This window comes from Octopus sinensis, linkage group LG8, assembly GCF_006345805.1.
Source record: "Octopus sinensis linkage group LG8, ASM634580v1, whole genome shotgun sequence".
Taxonomy (NCBI): Eukaryota; Metazoa; Mollusca; class Cephalopoda; order Octopoda; family Octopodidae; genus Octopus; species Octopus sinensis.
The window spans coordinates 105,415,370-105,425,369 of NC_043004.1; the positions used below are offsets into that span (position 1 = coordinate 105,415,370).

General features: G+C 38.4%; 1 long non-coding RNA gene across 1 annotated transcript in view; it reads right to left on the reverse strand.

Moving 5' to 3' along the window:
- Positions 1–6,165: 6,165 nt before the first annotated feature.
- LOC118764660 overlaps positions 6,166–10,000 on the reverse strand; it is a 23,285-nt gene continuing 19,450 nt past the window's right edge. Inside the window, exons 3-4 of the long non-coding RNA XR_005000478.1 lie at positions 7,484–7,490; positions 6,166–6,176 (exon numbers count right to left, since the gene is read on the reverse strand). This is a non-coding gene — a long non-coding RNA (uncharacterized LOC118764660). The remainder of the gene's footprint in view (positions 6,177–7,483; positions 7,491–10,000) is intronic.

Below are 10,000 nucleotides of genomic sequence, written 5' to 3' on the forward strand. Positions count from 1 at the left end.
ATTCATGAAATGCCTGGGGAGTGAATTTTAATCAATCTGCTGGAGAGTCTTCTGTCCTGAAACAGTTTTCATTTAGAGTCTGCTCTCATCTCTATATTTTTGCTTACACTGTAACTCAAGTGATTCCCACTCTTTCTGAACTAGTAACCTACCTATCTACCTAGACAGACAGACAGACAGACAGACAGATAGATATTTTAATATACACACAGATATACACAATACAGTTTTACATCTCTCCATACACATATACACTCACACACACACACACACACACGCACACACACACACACACACACACACACACACCACACACCACACACACACACACTTTCCTTCTTTTACACACAGACATATCTATATACAAATATACATCTCTCTCTCTTTCTGTCCCAGTCTCTGTCTGTCTCTCTGTCTCTCTGTCTGTCTCTCTCTCTCTCTACACACACATGTATGTATATTTATATACATACACTTATACACACACATATCTTGCTGTATGTAGGTAGGGTCATTGTGCCAATAATACAAAAATGAAGAAAATATACACACACACACACACGTGCATGCACACTGATATACATATGTATACTATCATACATACTGATAGTTCTATGTAAACATATACAAATATTATGTACATTATGTATGTAAGCTTTGCACAAACTGTCTCAACAAATTTCAAGACCATTGTGTAGCCAAGATGGTTAGCAGCTGATAAGCAAGTGGGTGGAGGAAGAAGGGTGTATGTGACGAGCTAAACAACTTCTAATTAATAAAGCTCTGTTGTCTGAAGTTAAAAAAACAACAGCAACAACAACTAAAACAACACTAGAGAAACCTTGTGACAGTATGACTTGTTTTACATCGAAAGAGTCATTTAATGTTATTTCCCACCCATGGCAGCTGGAATCATTGTATTTTGCAAAAAAATATCTGCTGTCTTGTTGCTACCAACTAAAAGCTCACAAAGACTTTGTCAACAATCCTTTACTTTTGGAATGGAAAGTAGAACAATTATGTCTGATGTTATAAATCTTTTGAAAGGAATATTCCAAGGAGACAATGGCTTTAGCTTTGTTTGGTTTGCTACTAAACTCGCTGTCAATCTGTAATACTTATACATGCTAAAGTCTACAGCAGTAAGTACCACTAATGTAACTCATAATTTCTTTGTTGGCTGATACAAAGATCTATGCTGAATATATATACATTGCTGAGAAAAACCTTGATTTAATATGGTTTTTTCAGCTGATATAGGAATTGACCTGAAGAAATGATCATATAAATTACTTCACAAACCAAAACCATTCACATCAATGGTCTATCTGCCTCTCATATTCAACACAATGAGTGCTGTGAATGTCTACATAGCGACAGAAATGTTCCATACAAAGGTAATACAAAAGTAGAAAGACAGAAGAATAATTTGCCAGACTTGAGAAAAATATGAGAATTTGGGTTTTCTTTTTACAAGACAAAAACCCTATTAAAAAAAATTTACCCTAACTATATTAAAATCCATAAAATCTTAATACCAATCGCAAATTTTCACAGAGAAAGTCATTTAGGCACAAACATGGCTGTGTGGTTAAGTAGTTGACCTTGCAACCATATGGTTTTGGATTCAATCTCACTGCACATCTTGGGCAAATGTCTTCTATTGCCCTGAATCAATCAGTACTTTGTGAGGGAATCTGGTAAATGGAAACTGTGTAAAAGCTTGTGCATACATGTGGATGTGTGTGTGTTTATGTATGTGTGTGTGTATATATATATATATATATATATATATATATACATATGTGAGGTATACTTGCCATCTCAATATGGCTAACCACTAAGGGTGGGTGTTACTGTAGCTTTTAGCCCCAGGAGAACATCGTCTCCAGCTGGCTTTAGGCACACTTTCTGTGCCCTTATGGTATTTGCAAAGGGAGGTCATCCTTCCCTCGTCAACCTAAGTGATACGCACAGACTGCAGTTTCTAGGTATTGACCTGTATATATATATATATATATATATATATAGTCTTTTACTCTTTTCAGTCATTTGACTGCGACCATGCTGGAGCATCGCCTTTTAGTCGAGTAAATCAACTCCAGGACTTATTCTTTGGAAGCCTAGTACTTATTCTATCGATCTCTTTTGCCAAACAGCTAAGTGACGAGGATGTAAACACATCACCATTGTTTGTCAAGTGATGTTGGGGGGAGAAAGACAGACACACGGGTAATAAATACTGAAGATGTACAGAAAACAGATTCCATCACATGCCAGGGGGAGAAACTAGAAGTAGTTAATAGCTTCCACTACCTAGGCAGTCAAGTCTGTAGTTAGGTTGGTTGTTCTGAGAGTGTAGCAGCTAGAATAAGAATAGCCTAGGCAAAGTTCAGAGAGCTCCGACCTCTGCTGGCAATTAAGGGCCTCTCACTCAGGATGAAAGGTAAACTATGATGCAATGTGTGCAAACTGCCATGCTACATGGCAATGAAACATGGGCCATGACTGCAGAGAACATGCATAGGCTTGAAAGAAATGAAGCTTGTATGATCTGCTGGATGTGTAATGTCAGTGTGCATACACAACAGAGTGTAAGCACGCTGAGAGCAAAGTTGGGCATAAGAATCATCAGATGTGGTGTGCAAGAGAGACGACTGCACTGGTATGATCAAGTGTTACATATGGATGAGGACAGCTGCATGAGGAAGTGCCACTCCCTAACTGTGGAAGGAACCTGTGGAAGAAGTAGACCCAGGAAGACCTGGGATGAGGTGGTGAAGCATGACCTTCAAACGTTGGGCCTCAACAGAGGCAATGACAGGAGACTGAGACCTTTGGAGATATGCTTTGATTGAGAATACCCGGAAACGAAAGTGAGATTTCAGCCACGCATGTCCGACCCAGTTAAGATATGATATGCTTGAGAAGACCTTTTGAGTCAAGTAAAACCAATATCATAGCTGTGGCTAGTGCCTTCTGACTGGCTCCCATGCTAGTGGCACATAAAAAGCACCATCCGAATGTGGTCGATGCCAGGTCTTCCTGACTAGCTCCCCGTGCCGGTGGCATGTAAAAAGCACCAGCCAAGCAAGGCTGATGCCGGTACCCCCTGACTGGCTCTCGTGCTGATGGCACATAAAAAGCACTGTCCAAACATGACCAATGCCAGGCCCACCTGAATGGCTCCTGTGCCGGTGGCATAAAAAGCACCCACTACACCCTCAGAGCGGATGGCATTAGGAAGGGCATCCAGCTGTAGAAACATTGCAAGATCAGATTGGAGCCTGGTGCAGCCGCTGGCTCTCCAGACCTTAGTCAAACCATCTAACCCATGCCAGCATGGAAAACGGACATTAAACGACGATGATGGTGATGATGATATGTATATGTATGTATGTATGTATGTATGTAAATATGTGTGTATTTTTGTGCCTGGGTTTATTCCTCCCATTGCCTGACAAACAGTGTTTGTTTATTTATATCCTCATAGCTTTATGGCTTGGCAAAAGAGATCAATGGAATAAAAAAGAAACAAACAGTAAGTACTAAGTTGATTTGTTTGACTAAGCATTCCAAGGTGGTTCCATCGTATAGCTGCAGCTCAATGACTGAAACAAAAGAAATAAAAAATATTTGTAAGATCTCTCTCAGAAGAAAATATGGAAGAAGAGTTTTCAGGTGAATCCAGAAAACCTCTGAGTGTCATATAATATCTCGTAACACCTGCTGAACAATAGCAACAAAATTGAGTAATCAAACATATACTCAAAAGTGAGGAGAGCAACGTTTTGTAAATCATGTGACTTCATAACTGTCAGACATAACTAGTCCAACAAAGACCTGGAGCAAACATTCTGCATACCAACAAAATGTTATGTAAGGGTGTGATTCTCAGAAACTTCAGAATGGGGGTAATGTTTACATGGAATAGGCAGCAAGCTGGTAAAATTGTTAGCTTGCTGGGAAAAATGCTTAGCAGCTTTTCCTCCATTTTAAAGTTTTGAGTTCAAAGTTCTGTCAAGGTTGACTTTGCCTCTCATCCTTTCAGGGTTGATAGAAAAAGTACTACCATAAATCCTTGAGTATAATCCGCATTTTTTCCCCAAAATTTAAAGGTCAAAATCCCTAGTGCGTACTATATACGAGGTTAAAAATGAAAAATATCTTCTAAACAATGTCCGAGTCTCTATTTGCTGTCTGGCAATGTTTATTCAGATGCATTTTGTGATGTCGGGCACGAAAATACCTTAAATCATCCATAACTTGCAGTTAGCAACATTTATTAAACGTTATTACTGCTATTTCTTTGTTTTCTGCAAACAAAATGCACAAAAAAGCTACACGTTTGCATTATGTTATATATACAATAATAATAAAGGATGTTACCGTATACAGTTTTACAAACTAAGGACGTTATATAGACCTCCTTGACTCAAGTTAGAGAAGGGGTGCGTATTATACACAAGGTTTAGGTTTTTCAGAGGTACAGCTCCCTAAAAATCCCCTGCATATTATACTCAAGGGCGGACTATACTCGAGGCTTTACGGTAGTTGAGCACATGTGTTGATGTAACCAACTTACTCCTTCCACTAAATTGCTGGCTTTACTAAATTTACTAAACTTATTTCTCCCATTAAATTGCTGGCAGAATCATTAGCATGCTAAGCAAAATGCTTAGTAACATTTTGTCCATTTTTAAGTTCTGGCTTCAAGTTCTGCTGAGGTTGACCTTGCCTTTCATCGTTTCTGAGTCAATAAAAAAGTACCAATTGAACACTGGGGTTGAGGTAACTGACTTAACCCCTTCCCTTAAATTGCTGGCCTTGTACCAAAATTTGAAACTAATATTTACATGGAATATATTCTCTATCTGTCTTGGACATGAGATTGCTACATGTCACATTTTGAAGGATACACATTTTCAGTTGAAGAGCAAGAGATAACTAGAAAATACTTGTTAAGCACAAAGGACATTGAAGCACTTGAGAGTATAAGATGCGACTATTATGTTGACTGCATTACATACCTGTAGAAGGTATTACCTTTGTCATTGGCATTTGTCCAAAAGTGTCATCAAAGTATTATCTTCCTATATTGTTATCTATTACATTGTTACTATATATATGATACCATCCATAGGAAAGTCTGTTTATATCAAAGGTAAAGGTAAAGAACTCCATCAGTCATAAATGACTGTGGGATTGCTCCTAGAAAGTTCACCTCTGAGAAAGGTTGTTTATGGAAGACCAGCAGTCACCCATGCATACCAGCCTCCCTTCTCCATGCCACCAGTGTTATCCAAGGAAAAGGCACCAGTGACGTCACTACTCATTTCTACAGCTAAGTGAACTGGAACAGTGTAAGATAAAGTGCCTTGCTCAAGAACACAACACACAGCCTGGTCTGGGAATCGAACTCGCTACCTCATGATCATGAGCCCAATACTCTAACCACTGAGCCATGTGCCTTCACTTGTTTATATTACTAAGTTTTTGAATAATAGTTTTGAAAAGATTGGGTAAAGATAGAAACCATCAAATACATATTCTGCAAATTCCCTTTGTATGTGGAAATACACAAGATTTTTTTCTGAAGTTTATCAACTTAAATGCTGGAGCCATGTTTCTTGGTAACTGGCTGCTCACTGTAGGTAACAATAAATTTGAAAGTAATGGTTCTTTGAAAGGTGTAAATAATTAGTTGAGAAGTAATTTGTGTTCTGTTAGCAATACATACATGCATCATTATCCTTTTAACAGCTTCTGTTCTATGCTTTCATGGGTTGGATAGAATTTTATTGAGACACATGTTCTGCAACCAGATGCTCTTCCTAACATTGGTCTTCCTTTGAATATCCAAACAAGCTAATATTTTCCCATGACTAGACATGTTTTCATGGAAGTTTGGGAATGAATAACATTACTTCTATGATAGTGACAACCATTCACAATCATTGCTCAAATATCAAGACAACGATACTATTATTCCCCCCACTTCTTATATACATCCACATATATATACATATATAATAATAACAATAATAATAAAACATTGTGTACAGTGCTCAGGTGCACTACAACTCAACTAAAGGGTATGTATAATCAGGTGTAGTTTCAGCGGATTTCGGAAAGCATGAGGGCCTTAAAGGATGCAGTGTCATGGCAGTCAACAACTGACGCAGGCAGTTTGTTCCATGCTTCAGCAACTCTGAGCGTGAAAAAATGTTTCCGAAAGTCATGGGAGCTGTTTTGTTTTCTGACTTTGTAGACATGTCCACATGTGTTGGACACATGGAGATCAAAAAGGTGTTCAGTGTTGTTGTTGGTGAGGTGGTTGATAACTTTGTGGGTGTTTACCAAGTCCATCGCCAGACGCTGGAGCTTCAGTGAATCCATGCCCAGGGAAACAAGGCGCTCAGAGTATGGTAGGTGTCTGATGGAGGGTATGCGTTTGGTTGCACGTCTCTGAACAGATTCCAGGAGGTCAATGTTCTGAGCAAGATAGGGGTTCCAAACTGATGATGCGAAGTGTGGTCGTACCATAGCTGTATACAGTTTTAAATAGATGGCTGGAGAGCGGCTAACAAAAGTCTTGCTGAGTGATGCCAAGACACCCTCGGCCTTCTTGACAATTTTAGAGATATGCTTTGTCCAACGCAAATCACTGCTGACAGTGATGCCTAGGTCACACTCGCAAGAGGATTTCTTGATATCAGTGTTGTGGAGGGAGTATGTGGACGCAGGGTTTTTTCTCCCATAATGCATGGTGGTACACTTGTCCACAGCCAGTTTCAGTTGCCAGTCTGTGATCCATTGCTGCATTGTGTCCAGGTCTGATTGCAGGAAAGAGCTGTGATAGGTTCCTTTTAGTTTCATCATCATCATCGTTGTCGTCATCATCGTCATCATCATCATCATCATCATCCTCATCATCACCACCACCACCATCATCATCATCCTCATTTACATGCTGGCCTGGATCGGACGGGACTGTAAAGGCTAGGGGCTATGCCAGGTTCCTTAGTCTGTTTTGGTTTGGTTTCTATGGCTGGATGTCCTTCCTCATGCCAGCCATTCCACAGAGTGTACTGGGTGCTTTTTATGTGGCACCATCACAGGTGCTTTTTAAGTGACACCAGCACCAGTGATTTTTACAAGGCACCAGCACTCACACCAACTCTTTTACATGGTACCTGGGTTTTAGGATCTCAATTCGGTTGTGCTGGGCAAGTACAGCAATGCACCACATATCTTGGTTGTTTGTCATCTCCTTCGTAATGTTCAGTCTTTTGAGATTGGTCTTCAAAACTTCATCCCATGTCTTCCTGGGTCTCCCTCTTCCACAACTTCCTTTCACTTTAAGTGATTAGCGCTTCTTTATGCAACTGTCCTTATCAATCCACATCACATAACCAAATCAGTGCAGCCTCCTTATATGTATGTGTGTATATAATTCTGCATCTGCTCAAATTCTCAATACACCAATACTGTCACACATGCACACTGAGATTGCTCATCCAGCAGAACATACCAGCTTCATTCCTCTCCAGCCTTCACATGTCCTCTGCATTCAGAGCTCCTCATTTCACTACAATGCAGTATTGCAGTTCATACAGAAATCCATCACAAGGCTTTTATTGACCTGGAGTTATAGGAGAAGACACTTTTCCTCAGTGCAGAGGGACTGAATCTGAAACCCCTTGGATGGGAAGCAAACTTCTTAACTACAGTCACACCCACATACTACACCCATACATAAGGGATGTAGGGGTCCATTTGATCTTTGGAATATCATTGAATCTTCATGAAGTATATCTTATGTAAATCATCCTGGTTTAGTCTATTTCTCCCCCCAAGCTGGAGCAACAGCAAAAGTTAGACTCAGAACTGTAAGCTTATGAATTACTTGGCGATTTTACAGTGCTCAAATCAAAATCGATGAACATCAATGGAATTTGTATTTTTGTGGTACCAGTGCCGGTGGCACATAAGAAAACCATCCGAATGTGGCCGTAGCCAGTACCATATTGACTGGCCTCCTTGCTGTGGGCACATAACAAACACCATCCGATCGTGGCCGTGCCAGCCTTGCCTGGCACCTGTGTCGGTGGCACATAAAAAACACCATCTGAGCGTGGCCGTTTGCCAGCCTCATCTGGCACTTGTGTCAGTGGCACATAAAAAACACCATCTGAGTGTGGCCGTTCGCCAGCCTCGTCTGGCACCTGTGTCGGTGGCACATAAAAAGCACCCACTACACTCTTGGAGTGGTCGGCGTTAGGAAGGGCATCCAGCTGTAGAAACACTGCCAGATCAGACTGGAGCCTGGTGCAGCCTCCTGGCTTCCCAGACCCCAGTTGAACCGTCCAACCCATGCTAGCATGGAAAGCGGACATTAAACGATGATGATGATGATGATGATGATGACAACTGTTACTCACAATAGTAACTTGTCCATTTCTACTATGAGATGCCTACTGTCAACCAGGAAGTACTTTGGACTCATATATAATGCAGTTCTGCTAGCAGACTATGAATCAGTAAGTTCTCAACTGATTGTCCCCACATCTCTAAGAGCCATTATTTTCAAAATTTGCAGCCACATATAAACAACCAACCGACTGACCAGCCAGCCAGCCAAACAAAACTGTGGTTTGGAAATGTAATCCCTGTTTAACTCTGTCTCTCTGTCTCTCTACTGCTCTCTCACACACATAAATTATATACACGTTAAAATTATAGATAAACTGAATAGAAAGGTGGGTAGAATGATAAACAGAAAGACACAGAGAGAGAAATAGTAGTTTGGATTAATAAAGGGATGTATGTGTGTGTATGTATATGTATGTATGTATCTAGATGTATGTACCTCTCTCCCCCTCTGTGTGTGTGTGTGTATATCTGTGTGTGCATGTGTGTGTATGTGTAATGTAGTGACAAATTAGGGTCACCTGATTAGAAAATATTTAATTAAATTTTAGGTTCATGAAGCATGTAACTATTGATTTATTTAACCAAGGCACATAAGACACTATACATACATACATACATACATACATACATATATGTATGTATACATATACATGTGTGTGTGTAAATACACACACATATATATACACATATATACATATATATGTGTATGTATATCTATGTTTGTATATATGTGTATACATACATATATATATAACATATATATATATATATATATATATATATATATATTATATATATATATATATTATATATATATATATATGTATATATATATATATACGAGTATATATATATATACATATATATATATATATATGCCTACTCACACACACACATATTTATAGACTAGCAGCGATATCCAGACTTGTCTACATTTATTAACACATAAAATAAATAAATAATTATGATCACTATATTTTTGATAAATTGCTTTAAAAAATGATGACAATCTTCAGAATTGTTCTATCCAAGTAAATCAGAAAATGATTCAAGTTGGCTTTCATAAATATATAGATGTATGTATGCATGTATGCATGTATGTATGTATGTATGTATGTATGTATGTATGTATGTATGTATGTATGTATGTATGTATGTATGTATGTATGTAATATGCATGCATGTATATATGCATGTATGTATATATGTATGATGTATGTATATGTGTATGTATGTATGTATGCATGTAAATTTATGTATATATACACGTATGTATATATATATATATATATGCATGTATGCATGTGTGTGTGTATATATATATATATATATATATATATATATACATATATAATTTTAAATATAATTTTACTATTTATTTTATTTTCTGAGAAAACTTTTTAATTGTACAAATTGGCACAATTTTAACGACTTGTTTTTCTAATCAGTGACTTTCTCCAATATTTATTGCAGCACTTGGTTGTAGGTTGTACTATATCCCAGTCAGGGATAAAAAAGAAAAATTTTCATATAATGTCACATAGATTATGACCTTCTCTTTGGA